This window comes from Crotalus tigris, unplaced genomic scaffold (genome assembly GCF_016545835.1).
Source record: "Crotalus tigris isolate CLP2741 ecotype Arizona unplaced genomic scaffold, ASM1654583v1 scf7180000018340.3345759, whole genome shotgun sequence".
NCBI classification, from domain to species: Eukaryota; Metazoa; Chordata; class Lepidosauria; order Squamata; family Viperidae; genus Crotalus; species Crotalus tigris.
The window spans coordinates 1,535,922-1,551,431 of NW_024096953.1; positions in this window are offsets into that span (position 1 = coordinate 1,535,922).

Genomic DNA, 15,510 nt, shown 5'->3' on the forward strand with positions numbered 1-15,510 from the left:
GAATGCTTCCAAGAGGGTGGAAACAGCTTAATTCGTTTTCCTTCTTCGGATCAGCTTGTGGACAGCAGAGCAAGCCTTGCAAATTGCTCCCACCCCTTCCTCTGCCTTTGCCTCAGCAGAGAAATTAAATGTAATTAAGGAAGCTGGGAGGGCTTGGCTCTCCTTTCTCATTTTCCCCTGTCCGTTGGATTTTTCAAAAATGCATAATTGATGTGGCCATCAGCCCCTCTCCAGTGCCTCAAGTTTCAAGCGGAGAAGATTCAAAGAGACTCACTCTCTGCCTGCCCTCCCCCAGCTGATGTCATGCAAACTGATTGTGGACGGATCCTCTTGGCTGCTGCCTCTTGTGGAGACGGCCACCAGGGGCAGATCCATGCCGTGTGACAACCCGAGAGAGGAGTTGCATTACACGAGCCCTGCTTGAGGCTGTCTTGGCAAATTGCTGGGGAGGTTTCAGCAAGTGTCTCCCCATTAACCTCTCAAGGATGGTGATCAGGGGCAGATAATATTGGCGCCATCCCTGGCGGGGCACCCTCAGCTCCACAGCACAAGAATTCTAATGAGGGAAGAGCCAAGTTCTTTGGTGGACCCAGGATGGGTGCAGGAAGTGGCTGTCAGCTTGAAATAGACCCCTCCTTTAGCATTGGGGGCCTCCGGCTCTCACTCCATGGTTCCGTGAGTTGGAAGCCGTGCAGAGGGGCTACAGAAAAGGGATCTGGCAGCCCTTTTACCCAGTTCTTCTTTACCCTTTGATCTTCTGCATGAGGAGGAGAACAACAACAATGCTATTCTATCAACCTGTATTCTGTCTCCTTCCCCCAATAGTTTCGGGGAGTTTCTCTCAATGTTCTTTCTGATTATATCCACTCAAGAAAAGATCTGTGAGGTGGGTGGGTGGGGTGGGTCAGAGAGAGAAGGTTGGCCCCCATTTAGTGGTGAACTCAAATCTGGATCTCTCCAGTCTCACAGCATCCCCTTGACCACCACATCAGCGTGTCCAGTTTGGAGCTTAGTTCTCTCGGGCAGCCCACGGCAGCATCCTCAGTGGGGAGTCAAAAAAGCCAGGACCAGGGACTCAGCCATGACTCCGTGACCCAAGCTCTCCCTTTTTGTTGTGTCCACCATGTCCACCACCCTTTGCAGTGGCCAATTTCTGCCTCCAGTGTGAACATCTGGGTAGGAGGTGAGGATTGGACAGAAATCCCAAACTTCAGCATGACAATCTTGGAAATTAGATGAGGGAAGGAAGAACCTGCATTCCTGGTGAAGTTTATTCTCTTGTTAATCCCTTGTAGGTGGGTGGATAGTTAGATAGATAGATAGATAGATAGATAGATAGATAGATAGATAGATAGATAGATAGATAGATAGATAGATAGATGATAGACAGATAATGTGATGGATAGATAGAGCTATATAGAGACAGATAGATATAGATAAACAGATAATATTAATAACTTCTGTGTCAGAAGCACTGAAGAGGTTCCATGGTGAAAGGATTTGCCGCTGACATCATCGTTGCCTGGAGGATGTCCAGTTGGGGGCTTCTTTTGTGTCCCTGTGAAGTGGTACCCATTTATCTACTTGCAGTTGCCTGCTTTTGAACTGCTGGGTCAACTGGAGCTGGAACTCACCCGGCTCCATGTCAGCAATGGGACTTGAACATGAGGCTGCCGATCATCAGCCTAGCAGTTTAACTTCATGAGCCACCGTGCTCCTTTAGATAAGCAGATAATAGGTATGTAGACAGACGGGGTGGGGTTGTTAATATGGAGAGGGAGAGAATCCCATCTTCCACCAACAGGCCAGAAAGGAGAGGAGACAGGAGGGTGCTCACATCCCCTCCTCTGTCTCCGTCCAGATCCAGCTGCATCCCAGAGCAGCCCAGAGTCACTTAAGGGAGTTAGGAAATTAGTGCACAGTGCTGATGGACTTGGTCCTTGGTTGCCAGTTGTCGTGTTGCAGAGAAAGCGAGTGTAAAACCAGTGCTAATTTGATTACCTGACTCTGTTAGCAGATAGAAAGCCTCCTCCCGGCCAAGTGGAAATGGCTCAGAAAGACAGCTAGCTGTTATTGAATTTTGATAATAAATAAAATGCAGAGAGCAGTTGAATCACAGCTGATCAGCCGTGATGAACCCTTTTTCACGCTGTTAAACTGGAGTCGTTGTTTAGGTTGACAGCTACTCATTGAAGAGTTTAAAGTTTAAAAGGAGCCTGGAAAAATTCACAGAAGACCCAGCTAATAAAGGGACTGATTGTGGGGAGATGTTATGGGGTTTATTATCCATCAAAAGTCCCAAAGGTGCTTCTTCAAGAGACAACTGGACTTCTTCAGCTTCCTGGATGAGAAGCGAAACGTCTTCAAAGGAAAAACCAGAAAGTCCCGTTGCCTCTTGAAAAAGCACCTTTGAGACAACCATGACCTGGAAGACGGAGACTCTCCGTAGGCATTGACCCATCACAGGCAACATCCAGTTGCTGGGAAGCAGGTCAGTGGCCTTTGTCCCTTGCTTGGAAATCCCTCAATGTGGGAAAGGAGATGGAAAGGAGCTCTTGGCCTGATCTTACCTCAGAGCTGGGCTGACCTTCTTTCCTTCTTGGAATGGGAGGTGCTAATAAATTTAATAAAACAAATAAAGGGAACGGTCTCTTCAAATTATTCATTCCAAGCTGGGACACAGATTTAGTTTCCATGCCCCATCTAATTAACTTGCTAGCCTGGCATTTGCTATTCCCCCACCTCCCTGCCTTTGTCTCATCCATCTTGAATGGCTCACAGGATGCCCGGCAGAATGGAGGCCTGCCTTGCGGGCCATCAGAGATAAATTGGCAGCATCTGATCAGATTTATTTTCTGAAAATGGTATAATGGGATTTTATTAGTGCTCTAATCTGCTGTTCAGTAATTGGTTTTCCAGGAAATCAAAGACTCTCAGCGTCTAGAGACAGCCAAGTGGAGGAAGGCAGGAAGGAAGGAGCATTCCCTGGGCCGTAACAAACTTTGCTGTCTCCAAACAAATCAGTCCGTGGTTGAGCCTGATGGCCAAGCCGAGACCTTCACACTTCAGTGTCTCAGGTTGTATAACAGTGATGGCGAACCTATGACACGCCATTTGGGGTGACACGCGCAGGATTTCATGCGATTTTATGCAATTCATCCTCGGCTCCTGCACGCCAAGGATGAAAGAATTTTTTTTTTTGTTTTCGCCACGGAAGAGAAATCCCCACGGATACCTGGCAGGTCACCAGGTTATGTGGGACTCGAACCCCTAAAACTCTCCCATTATGACTACCGCCCCCCTAGAGCAACCGTACCACTACGGCCTTGGATCCAGGAAGGATGAAAGAAATACGCTCTGTGCTGGAGGAACGGGGGGCGGGACGTGTGATCTCCCCCACCCACACTCACTCATTCACTGTGTCCCCGCCGCAAACTTCAGCCTGCGCCGCCGCCGACTGACAGGCAAGCACAGGCACAGCCCCTTTATCAGCGCAGGGGCTGCTGGTAAGGCGTGCGTGCCGTGCGCACACACTTCATCAGCACGGCTGAGAGTATGTTAGGGAGGACCCCCAGGAGAGGAGCGCACAGAGAGTCTACTCCTGAGACTTCCGGTTATGACTGCACCTCAGCAGGGAACAATGTATAAGCTTCTCTCCCTTTGCCCACCAAACCTGGGAGATTGGATCAAAAGTGGGCAGGGAGATAGTTATGGAGGAAGGTGGTCAAGACACAATGGCATCCTTCTTCCTAAGTGATGGTGGACTCCTTTTTCTCTTGTTCTTTTAAGCAAAGCAACACAAGGTGACTTTGGGGCCTGGTTAACCATCTGGAAGAGGACTAAGCAACTGACACTCATTCTAGACAAAATGGGAGCAACTCAACCAAGGGATTCCTGTGACCCCTGTGTTTGTTACGTACAAGAAGAGGGTGAAAGAAGAGATCCGTCTATCTTTGTCTCAAGAGGCACCATTTACCAGCATAGAATGGTGGCTCAACATATTCCTTCCAGAACAGATCATTTGGCTTCAATCCCTCATACTCCAGTAACTCCCAAGTTAAATTATATTGTGTTCTGTTAGGTTTGGTATTGGGGCATCCCTTGGAGGCTATTCAAAAGTTGAAATTAACAACAGGGGGAAGAGTGGAGTTGTGATCATCTGCATGGTTCCACATGACCTGAAATTAAAAGTGGACTTGTACTTAATATTCTTCTCACGTCCTGGAGATGCTCCTACCTAGGCAAAATGAAATGAGAGAGAGAGAGAAAGGAAGAGAAAGAGAGCGAGGACTAAGAAAGACTTCATAAATGCTTGTCTCAGTCTGCTGACTTCATCCCATTCCACCCCCTTAATTTCTTCCCAATTACTTTCTGAGAAAGTGGGACAGGAGAAAGAATAGGACTGGACCCTGGTTTCTCCTCCCCCCCACACCGTTTCCTGCAGTTAGCAAAGATCCTTGAAGCTGCAGAGAAGAGACCCCAAGGCAGAGCCCCTGCCCCCCATCTGAGATGGAGAGCAGCTTTTTGAAGGGCTGAGCAGTGAGCCATTCCTTTCCTTGATGGAGACAAGCTCCCCATAAAAGCTAATGGGTTTTTGAAGGATATCCGGCAGGTGACAATATGTTGGGCTGCCCGAGCCTTCCATTTTGTGGAAATTGACACAGCCTTGGGGTGGCATGCTATCAGTTGCACAAATGCAGCAAGGTCAGCGCATGCCACTTTCTTCTGAAGTGGAGAAATGGGCAGAGGGCTAGCCCAGAACAAAGTCTCTGATGCACTGAAAAGAGAGCACTGAGGAGGTCCTAGAAGAGAATGTCTCCTTGCAAATGAGAGAGACCCAGGCTAAGCAGAAGGTAAAGGCCATTAATCCCACCCCAAAGAGGTCTGCAAGCCTCCTCTTTGCAGGTGGAGCCCAGCTTGCCAAAGTGAGGTGGACTTGGGTTAAGGTGTGCTTCTCCCTTGTTCTTCTGCTGGTAGCTTACAAGCTGCAGATGTCCCCACCTTCTCCTGCGGGGCCTCCATGGCCAGCAGCAGTGCCATAAATTCTCCTTAATTCCAGGAGAAACTTCCTAACTTAGCTTGCCTTCAGAAGCTGTGGGTGCTCTATCGCTGGAGACTGGATAATCACTTGTCTCAAATTGTATAGGGCAGTGGTTCTCAACCTTTCTAATGCCGTGACCCCATAATACAGTTCCCCATGTTGTGGTGACCCCCAACCACTTATACATCACCGGGTGCCAGGGGCGTGGCCAAAGAAAAGGGGGGAAAAATGGCGGACAGCCTTGTTTGGTGACCCCCGTGAAATGGTCGTTCGACCCCAAATGGGGTCCCGACCCACAGGTGGAGAACCACTGGTATAGGGAATCCTGCTTGAGCAGGGGGTTGGACTAGAAGACCTCCAAGGTCCCTTCCAGCTCTATTCTGATTGATTGCAAGATAGTGAAGGTAACTCTAGACTGAGAGCTGCCACCAGATCCCCTTCACCACCCATCTCTTTGCCCCAAATCACCAATGAACTTATTGCACCATATCTGGGCACCCGATGACCATCGATGGCAGCAAAGAGTTGCCATCTTCTGTATCGCTTGGCTGCCATGTCACTGTTCTTCCTCTGCAGCTCTGACAAAACAACTCTGGGCAACTTATCAGCCTGGGATCCACACATGGGTTTAGAAACTCAGGGACCTCATGAGGGGTGAGGAACCCCCTTGTCTTTGCAAGGTGAGGTTCAGCCATCAATTCCACCCAGATTCCCAGAAACGAAATCCTTGGCAGTCCTTCTCCGTGCTCCTGTGCTCCTTAATTCTTTCCAGCTTTTCCCCCTCTGCTTTAACATCCCTCTTTAGGGGAGACAATTCTCAGTGGGCTAGAAATGTGGCACCACATCAGCAGCCCAGAGAAGCAGAAAGCTTTTCTTCAAAGGCTGCAGACTCTCCCTCTCGCTTGTCCCGCAGGCTGAGCCAGGGGGTGGCTGTAATTCGGTTCTGCTGTGCGACGAAATGAAACCGAAACCTTCCCTGCCGCTCCTGGATCTGATCCATGGAAGGCTTGGAGTACTTTGTGAGGAGGGAGGCAGCCGCGCCGCACCCCATGCTAATTTAATTGCTGTCATGGGTCATTTCCAATACTGATGGGTTTTGCTCCTATACGAAGAAGCAGATCATCACCAGCGTTAGGTGTCTGTGTCTGTGTGTGCAGGCGCGTGCATTGTCTTGCTAATTACAAAGCTGTAAATGTCTCTTTAGGTAAATAACTCAGCCTAAACAGAGGTGGCCTGGGACCTGAAGATGGCCGTGGTCTACAGCTGAGTAGTTGAAGATACTGGTGTTAAGAATTTGCAGGGTGGCAAAGAACTAAGGCGGGTGGGGGGGTTGGCTGTTGATTTGCTTAAGGAGGAGATACTTTATCCTTGCTGGCATTTGTCTAGAGACCAGGGGTAGGCAACCCAAAACACTCAAAGAGCCACTTGGACCCGTTTCCCAACGAAAACAAAACTCTGGGAGCTGCAAAATCCTTTTGATATCTAAAATGAAGATAACACTGTATATATCATAAAGGTAAAAAAGGATATATGCAGTGTTATCTTCATTTTAGATGTCAAAAGAGTCACTCTCTCTGTCTCTCCCTCCCTCTCTCTCTCTCCCTCTCTCTCTTTCTCTCCCTCTCTCTTTCTCTCCCTCTCTCTCTCTTTCTCTCCCTCCCTCTCTCTTTCTTTCCCTCTCTCTCTTTCTTTCTCTCTCTCCCCCTCTCCCTCTCTCCAATCTTCTGCTCACCTGGCAAGCTGACTTCAAATTGTTCTCCAACAAGCTGACACACATTCTTATTGGGCTAGCTCAGGGATAGGCAACCTTGGCTCTTTTATGATTCATGGACTTCAACTCCCAGAATTCCTGAGTCAGCATAGCTGGGCTAGCTAGCTCTCTCCTGCCCTTCCTGCTTCCTGCAGAGATGCAGCAAAGGGAGGAGCCCCGCCCAATAAGCTTGTCAGCTCATCGGAACAGGGTGAGGCTACTTTCTTTTTTACACACATATACACACACACAGAGAGAGAGAGAGAGAGAGAGAGAGAGAGAGAGAGAGAGAGAATGCAAATGGCAGAGGAGGCTGGGATCCGCAGGGGAAGGCTCAAAGAGCCGCAGGTTGCCGACCTGTGGTCTAGACACAGATCCGCTGGAGGCAAAATAGCCCCCTGTGATCCCAGTAGGATCCATCAGATTTCATTCCAAACTTCAACAGGATCATTGGATGGAGCCACCATGATCCTGTTGAAGTTTGGAATGAAATCTGCCAAAAGCAGCTGCCAGAATGCTGGAAGCAGGCATGATCCAGTGGAGAGGAGCAGCCAACATTCTCAGGCAGCCCAAATGGTGACATCCAGGCCTTTGTTGTCCTCTTAGTTCAGTCTGAAGAATGAAAACCAGTGCAGTCCGTGAGTCTGGTCAGCCACAATAGCGTGGCTTCACTCCCTCTTTCTCTTAGAATTGCCCTCAAGATACGTTTGGGATGAGGAAAAGGCCTCCTCTCGCCTTCTTGGTTCTTTATGTTTTCTCTGTGGCTGCAGAAATTATAGCCTCCCCCTTTAAGCAAAGGACTCTCCGGCTTGCCTTTTCCAGCAGACGCGGATGGCACTCCTGGATTAAGCATGCAGGTGACTTTAAATCTAATTCCATGACAGAGACGGAATTGCTGGATCCAAATCAATGGTACTTAGTTGCTCATCAACTGCTCCACTGATTTCAAGGGGTTGTGCCACTTAGTGGTCAGGGCGTGGGGAGGGGAGAGAGCAGGATGTGGAGAAAGTAGAAGCCCGGGGTGGGGTGGGAGGATTGGGAAGCAAATTAGAGCCTTTAGCTGGAACTTTTTTAGAAACCACTTAAAACATTTCTATTTCCCTCTGCTTTCTATTAATTGCCGCTGCTCCTCTTAATTGCTGTTGATGTATCAACTGCTGCACTCAGGCGCAATACGATCTTAACTGGATGAGCCTTTATTTAATTTTATGACAATCAGGATGATATTTTAGGAAATCTTCTGTAGCATCTTGAAAGGGGTTACTGGAGCTCTAAAAGGGGTGGCTTGTCTCTCTGTGTGTGTGTGTGTGTGTGTGTGTGTGTGTGTGTGTATGTTTGTACAACAGTTCATTTAGTGACCGAAGTTACAACGCACTGAAAAAAGTGACTTATGACTGGTTCTCACACTTACGACCATTGCAGCATCCCTCATGGTCACGTGATCAAAATTCTGACGCTTGGCAACTGACTCATACTTATGACGGTTGCAGCATCCCAGAGGGTCACGTGATCACTTTTTCTGACCTTCCGACCAAGAAAGTCAGTGGAGGAAAACCAGAGTCACTTAGCCACCGGGTTACTAACCTAAAAACTTAAGGAATTTGCTTAACAACTGTGGCAAAGAAGGTTGTAAAATGAGGCAAAACTCACTTAATAAATGCCTCACTTAGCAGCAGAAATGTTGGGCTCCATTGTGGTCGCAAGCCAAGGACCCCCTGTACCAAAAAGATTGGGTGATCTTAATCAGAGCTGGTCACTCGTACTCTGACCACAGGGAACCCAACGGGACCCTCTCCCTCCTTGCTGATTCAGACTGGCTCCAGTGAGAGTTTATGAAGAGACCAGGAGACCCCCAGAGACCCCCTGGGCGCTCATCCCAGTTCCTAGACTGGCCACACCGTATTCAAGCTGACATTGAAGCGTGAACGACACCAGTTTGGGGGAAATCAGCTTACCCAGATTTACCTGCCTATTGAAATTATCCCAGATAATTCAAAGATTCCACTCTAAATGTGCAGAACAGCTCCTGTTGTATTTGCAAGATTGGTTCAAATCGGATCAACTAATTTGAAATTTAAAATTGATTTGGGAAATCAAGTCGAATTGACTCGAATGATTTGATTCTCCAGTAGCAATAGCACTTAGACTTATATACCACTTCATAGCACTTTACAGCCCTCTCTGAGTGGTTTACAGAGTCAGCATATGGCCCACAACAACCTGGGTCCTCATTTTTCCGACCTGGGAAGGACGGAAGACTGAGTCAACCTGGAGCTGGTCAGGATTGAACTCCTGGGGTGAGCAGTGAGATAGCCTGAAATGCTGCAATCTAACCACTGTGCCCCCAGGGCTCTTACATGGAGTTGGAAAAAGCCATGTTTAGGAAATACATTTAGAAAAGTCCTCGGTCAACTGATCAATGCAGAGGCATCTGACTCCACAGCTTGAGTAGAGTTTTTGATTCAATAGGAAAGTTGGATTCGGTTCAGATAGCCAATCTGCTGAATTTGATGGATAGTTGGATCTGACTATCCAGTCAGGGAAGCTGGCCCTCCTCCTGGCCCCCTTCCTGGTGAACTGTCCATGGTCCTGAGCTTCCTGCTCATCTGCTCAGCTTCTTGTTCCTTTTCTTCCAAGTAAGCCATTTCGCTGCCTTCAAATTCCCCAGCAAAGGAATGGAAGCAAAAGAAGACACGGTTTCCATTTAGCCACATCGACCATTAGACACCCTTCAGGTGTTAGTGATATTATGCCTTTTCGTTATCCATTACCACCAGGTAATAAGTACGCAAAAGGTATTTGCAGCCCATTGGTGCTAATGAATGGAAGCACTCTCATTCCATCCCCATTCCACACTTGCATGCTTGAGCTAGAATATTACCCAAGGTTAGATGCCAACTGTCTGATCGGCAGAGGACCCCACTGGCACTCAATCTTGCATAGCTGCCTTGTGACACCAACAGAGGCTGACTTTCAGCCACAAGGTCCCACCCTCCTCATTTCTCCAGCATCAAACAATGTGGGGCCTGTACAGAAAGAAGAGGAAGGAGGAGGGAGGCAGTCAGGCAGCCAACCAGTCTGCTCCCAGCTAATTGAATATGTGAGCGATACTTCTGCAGCTTCCATCAGTGTGAAGATGTGCAAATGCAAAGAACGTTGTCTTTCAGTACGAGGTGGCTGAAGCTTACCCTCCCCTCCCTTTCCCCCCCAATAAAAACTGATGCCTCTTGAAGGTCTGGCTGCATCTTTAGAGCAGTTTCCTACGGGAATAATCCTACATTTTCGAGGGTAATTTTGGAGAGAAACGATAGCTGTCCCACTGGACTCACCATCTATGGCCAGCACATGAAGGCGCTTGTGAGCATAATTCAAACACAACCCAGGGGTGAGATTCCTAATCTATGAATCCACTTGATACCTGCTCACCATCCTTCCATGCTTCAACTCCTGAGATACGGTTCCTTGGGCTTGTTTGAAGGACCACTCTGCCCTTGCAAACAGGGAGGGAAGCAACTGCCAGGGAGTCCTTGTCCAGCTGCCCAAAGACCAGTCAGAAATGCTCAGAATTAATTGGCCACATGGACGTCGGGGGGGGGGGCTGTTTTCTCCAGAGAATGCATCCACCCGCTTCCTCTGCTACACTCCTACAGAGGAAGCTTTGGGCATGGTTCTATTTAAACACTTTCCTTTATTTGCTCCAACATTAATAACATTTGCAGGCTGCTACCTTTAAAAATTAATGAAGTGTTTGCTCCCAGTTGAGAAGCTCATCTAAACAAAGAGGACGTTTCCTTTCCCCCTCATCCCTGCTCCAGGGAACGGCATGAAGACATGAGCTCCCTCCTTCCGGCAGATCTCAAGAAGAGCCTGATCAGGCTCCAAGCAGGGGTCTCTGACCTTGGTGGACTTTAAGACTTCAACTCCCAGGATTCCCTAGCAGCTTTTGCCCCCTTTGAGGAAGCTCTCTGCCGGGACCTCGTCCTCCAACACCCAAAGAGGGAGAAAGTTAGGAAGAAGACAGAAGCGAAACTTGACTCTTTTCTGATGTTCTCTCAAGATAATTGCTTCCCATTGTTGCATTGTTCACAACTCAACAATCCTTCCTCCTTCCCATCTTGCTTGTTAAAAGCAAAAGATATTTGGGAGAATTGGAATTCATTAGTCTTCCTATCATAGGGAGCCCACTTAGCCTTAAATTGGTGGTTAGCAAACATCCCGATAATTCCTCCATGTTCTTATTTGTCTTCCGCCGGTTTGCCATCCTGCTGGAACAGATGTTTGGCGTCTGTCAGGGAGGCTCTAGTCATTGGAGTGGAATGGGAAGGTGCGTGGAATTCGGCATCAGTGACGAAACTCAATCTAAACAAATTGGGCCTTTTTCTTTGTTGACTAGATTATCCGTCTAATCAGATTTCCCCAAGGCCCTCCTAAGAACGGGAGAGCGTCAGATTGATCCCCCCTTTTATGGGCATAAAACAGGAGGCAAAAGATCAACAAAGGAAGCCGCCAAGACGGAGCGAGAGAGCTTTAGGCGCAGCGATGGCTGCCAAAGGCTGCCTCGATTAATGGCTGCACCTGCTGTCCTCGGCTGCCGTGTCTTCGGAGGCTGCTGCTTTTCCAGGACACACGGAGACCCCCATTGAGTAAGTGAGGCCCCAGGAGCAAAGGCCGTCCCTCCTGCTTGCTGTATTCCCACCTTGTGGCCATTGCAGATGGGCCTTGAACTATCAGGTGCAAAGGAACAGGACCAAAAGTTGCAGTTCAGAAGATTTATTGCTCAAGCCTCCACAGAAGAATCTAGTCAGGTCAAGTTCAGTACTCAATTGGTGCCAGATAAGGGTCAACAGAATTCAAGAGGGTTTGACTTAAACCTTTGTGGGGACGTAATGATTCTGGGCTAATGATGGTTAACTCTTAACTCCGATCCCAGCTCAGCCTGCTCTTCTCCTGCCCCAACAAAAGATGCGGTAGCTGTCCCCCATGAATTATTGGAAGCCGTTCTATTATTGGGAGCCAGCCCAGGGTCCATCTGTCCCACCTGAGAAGACCTCCACCAGGTTCCTGCAGAAGGTCTTTTAGGGCAACCTTACTTGGCTACGAGGGACCCCAGAGTATCAGGCGATCCGAGTCCAGAGAAACGAGAGCCTGAAACACGCTCTTTTTAAAGGGAATCCGCTCTGGATCCAGACAAAAAAGCTACTCTTAGAACTACTGAAACTTTTCCATTCTATTTCCTCACAACAATGGAACATTCTGGACAAAAAATTTCCGATTGTCATTTACAGAGGAGCTGCTTTGTTGAGCCAATGAGAACTTATCCTGGTGGATCCTTAATGGCCCTTTGGATCTTAGCCGATGTACAGTAACGAAGGGCGCCATCTCGTGCACCCTTACTTGGAAGGACCCAGCTTTCTTATGGAGGGGGCCGCCAAGGGCTCAGGTGGGCAGTGGGGCAGAATGGGCATCAGTTCATGGCCTTGGTGGGCAGATGAGCCAGGTGTGGTCCTACCTAACCTGGGCTGAGCCTCCTCCTCAGACAGCTCTCCCCTGAGAGTTCCCCACCTGCCTCTCTCACCAGTTGGGGGAGGGGGGTCATGGTGGTGATAATAGACTCAGCTGCCTGCTAATAGGGTTTCCCTTCTGCAGATCTCACTCAGGGAATCTCAGCTAAGGAAGTGAATGTGAGACGGGAATTAGTGAACCCAGAAACCCCTGTGGGTTGAGAGCTAATGAGATTTTGTCTGGATCCTGCATGCAGGTGCTTCCATCCCTTCCCTTCTCCTTTTCTAGGCAAACCGGCTACCATTGCAGTCCCCAAAATGGGCGACGGAGGAAAATATCCCAGCAGGCCACACAGGGTGACACAGAGGCCCCAAATTACAAGTGACACTTTCCCGAGGAGCCCCTCGGAACTGCAAAAAGATTCTCTTTGTTTTTGCTGCCCATGCCGGAAAAGCCCTCGGGAACCAGCATTGCCGCAGCAAATTGCCAACATGTGTGAGCAAAATCTCACACGCTGGCGCTGGCTGGCTTTCGCTTGCTCGCCGCACTTCTGATGGCTCTTTTGATGAGCTGCTGAAGCACAAGAGTCCCAGCAGGAAACCGTAAATGAGATGTTCTCGCCATCACATGCTGGGCTGGCTGACTCTCCCCACTTTTCATGAAGGATGCCGTTTGGGCTCCATCCCAGCAGCTCCAGTGCTGATGGTGAGGAACTGATGGAAGGAAGCCGGAGATGGGTACTTTCCAGCGCGACAACAAACTGGTACAGCAAGGAATGTAAGAGATGCCCAGTTACCCAAGCATATCAAATTGTGCAGGGGGATGGACCTGGAATTGAGAAGCACAAGCAAATTATTTGCTAACAGCTGGTCCCATCCACTTCCAGCTGTATTGTGAACCAAGTCATGAGGTTCCTGAGCATGTCCAAATGGTCCCAAAGGTGCTTTTTCAAAAGGCAACTGGACTGTTTTTTTCTCTTGAAGATGTTTTGCTTCTCATCCAAGAGGCTTCTTCAGTTCTGACTGAAGGGTCGGGAAATGGAAGGATTTACACTCCTTGCTGTCATAAATCTTTCCATTTTCCACCTTTCGGTCAGAACTGAAGAGGCTTCTTGAGTGAGAAGCGAAACGTCTTCAGGAGAAAAAAACAAAGGAAGTCCAGTTGCCTTTTGAAAAAGCACCTTTGGGATCACCATGACCCAGATGACTGATCATCTCCACAGACAGATAGCGCCTTCTGCTGCTCCGTTGGGCTATAAAACTCAAAGAGTCCACCAGGAGACAGAAGCTGCGTTTGGCAGAAACAGATCGCTTTGGATGTGAGAATTTCCATCAAGCCCAGACTAACAGATCTCCAAAATGCATCTTTATTTGTTGGAAAAAAATAATAAAGACTTTTAGGGCCAGCTCAGCCTCTGCATCCTGAAGAGACCTGAGACTGCTGGGTGAATTGGGGGGGGGGAGCTGCAGGAAGAGACAATCCCATGATCATTTCTTGCGAAGAACAGGAAGAAGGGGGCTGAAAATCTCCCTCTCCCTCCTCCTAGCAGGGAGGAGATGCCACCAATGTGAACTTGGGCTTTTTTCCTTCTTCGCTGTGCCCCAGTTCCGCTCGCTCGGAAAGCCGCCAATCTAGGCACGGCCTCTCCGGAATGGCCCTCTGAATTATCGAGATGTGAAAGGTTTATTATGCAAACATAATAAACGTAATAAGGGATGTGTTTATTATGCAAACAGCAACTGAGTTATGTGTCCTTTAAGACTACTAAATAGTTTTTAATTACTGCTATATCAGTAAATCCCATAAATATGCAAATGCAATTAGTTCGCAAAATAGGCCCTAAATATCTTTATTCCTCTCCAACAAAGTTCTTTGAAGTTAATCACCAGCTTCCTTTGTTCCTTCCCTTGGCAGTGGAGCTGAAAATGACGGGAATGATGACAGATGTACAAATTTAGGGAGAGGGGAGGAAAGCAAGCGAGCTTCCCCCTTTCTCTTCATGCCACATCTGGACAGGAGAAGAGGGGGGAGCGGGGAGGGAGAGGTGGGTGACAAGGCCTCCCCCTCCCCAGCAAGGAGGATTAGGTTGGATTATTGCTAACAGAAGCAGCATCAACAGCTCCCCAAGTGGGGCGCTGCAAACATGCCAAGTGGGACCTGCCAGGAGATATTTGCTGATTTACATGGCTTGTAGGTTGCCCCTGCTCGGAAGCCAACAAGGTAAATACACACACACACACACCAGGAAAATCAGTGCATTAGCATAATTTTCTTCTTAATGTGCATGTTGTTCCGATTCTTCTGTTCCGTTTGTCCTATGCTTTGTGCATGTGTGAATATGCACACCAATCCTCCCACCAAACTTTCCACAAAATGAAGCCTGTTGTCTTTTTTCTTTTGAGGGGGGGGGCTGGTTCCAAAGATATATTAACTCTTTGGCAAACCTGGGGAGGGGAGTGGCTCAAGCCTGCTCTTCTCTGCTTGGGGGTACAAAACAGGCAGGTTCAGAGAACTGGGATTGATTTGGGTTTCCTTTGGAAACCTCATTCCAATGCAGGGCCTGAATTTTATATTTTTTTATTATTTTAATGGGTTGGGGTCTGAATGATGCAAAATGCCAGGGCATTTCTCCGGGTCAATGGCTGAAGACGCGCCACTCAAGAGAGGGAAGGCCCTATTTGCAATTCTCCTTTGGGAATATTTAGGCCGGGGTCCTAGGCGATGTTTATCCTACCTAGGCGATGCTTCCATGAGATCCGCACAAATGTTCTCCTAGATTCGCTGCAGCCAACCAGGGCAGAAGTCCTGCCGGTTAAGTCCTATAGCCGGTGGGCGGTAGTCCACCGTCCTGGGAGAACCGAGCGGGTCTCCCGGCGTTGCTTTTTTGGCCGGAAAATCGCAGGATTAGTGAGCCCAGTACTAATTCTGCCTCGCCCGCAAGACGGAAGAGAAAGCCGGGCGACGGGAACGGGCGACGCGGTTGCCGTCCCCGATCCAGAAGCGCTTAAGCACGATGCAGTCTACCAGGCCGAGGGTGGGTTGGATGACGTCGGAGGCCCCTTCGCACCCCCCTGCAAAAGAGCGGCTTTTCTGAAGGGCGAGGCGGGCCGAGGCAGGTCGAGCAGGGGCAGCTGTCAGCGAGGGGCTCGGCGGTCCTTCGGGGAGCCGCTTCTTCTGGCATCGCAGCGGCCAACCGGAGTGGTTCTCGATCCTCCCG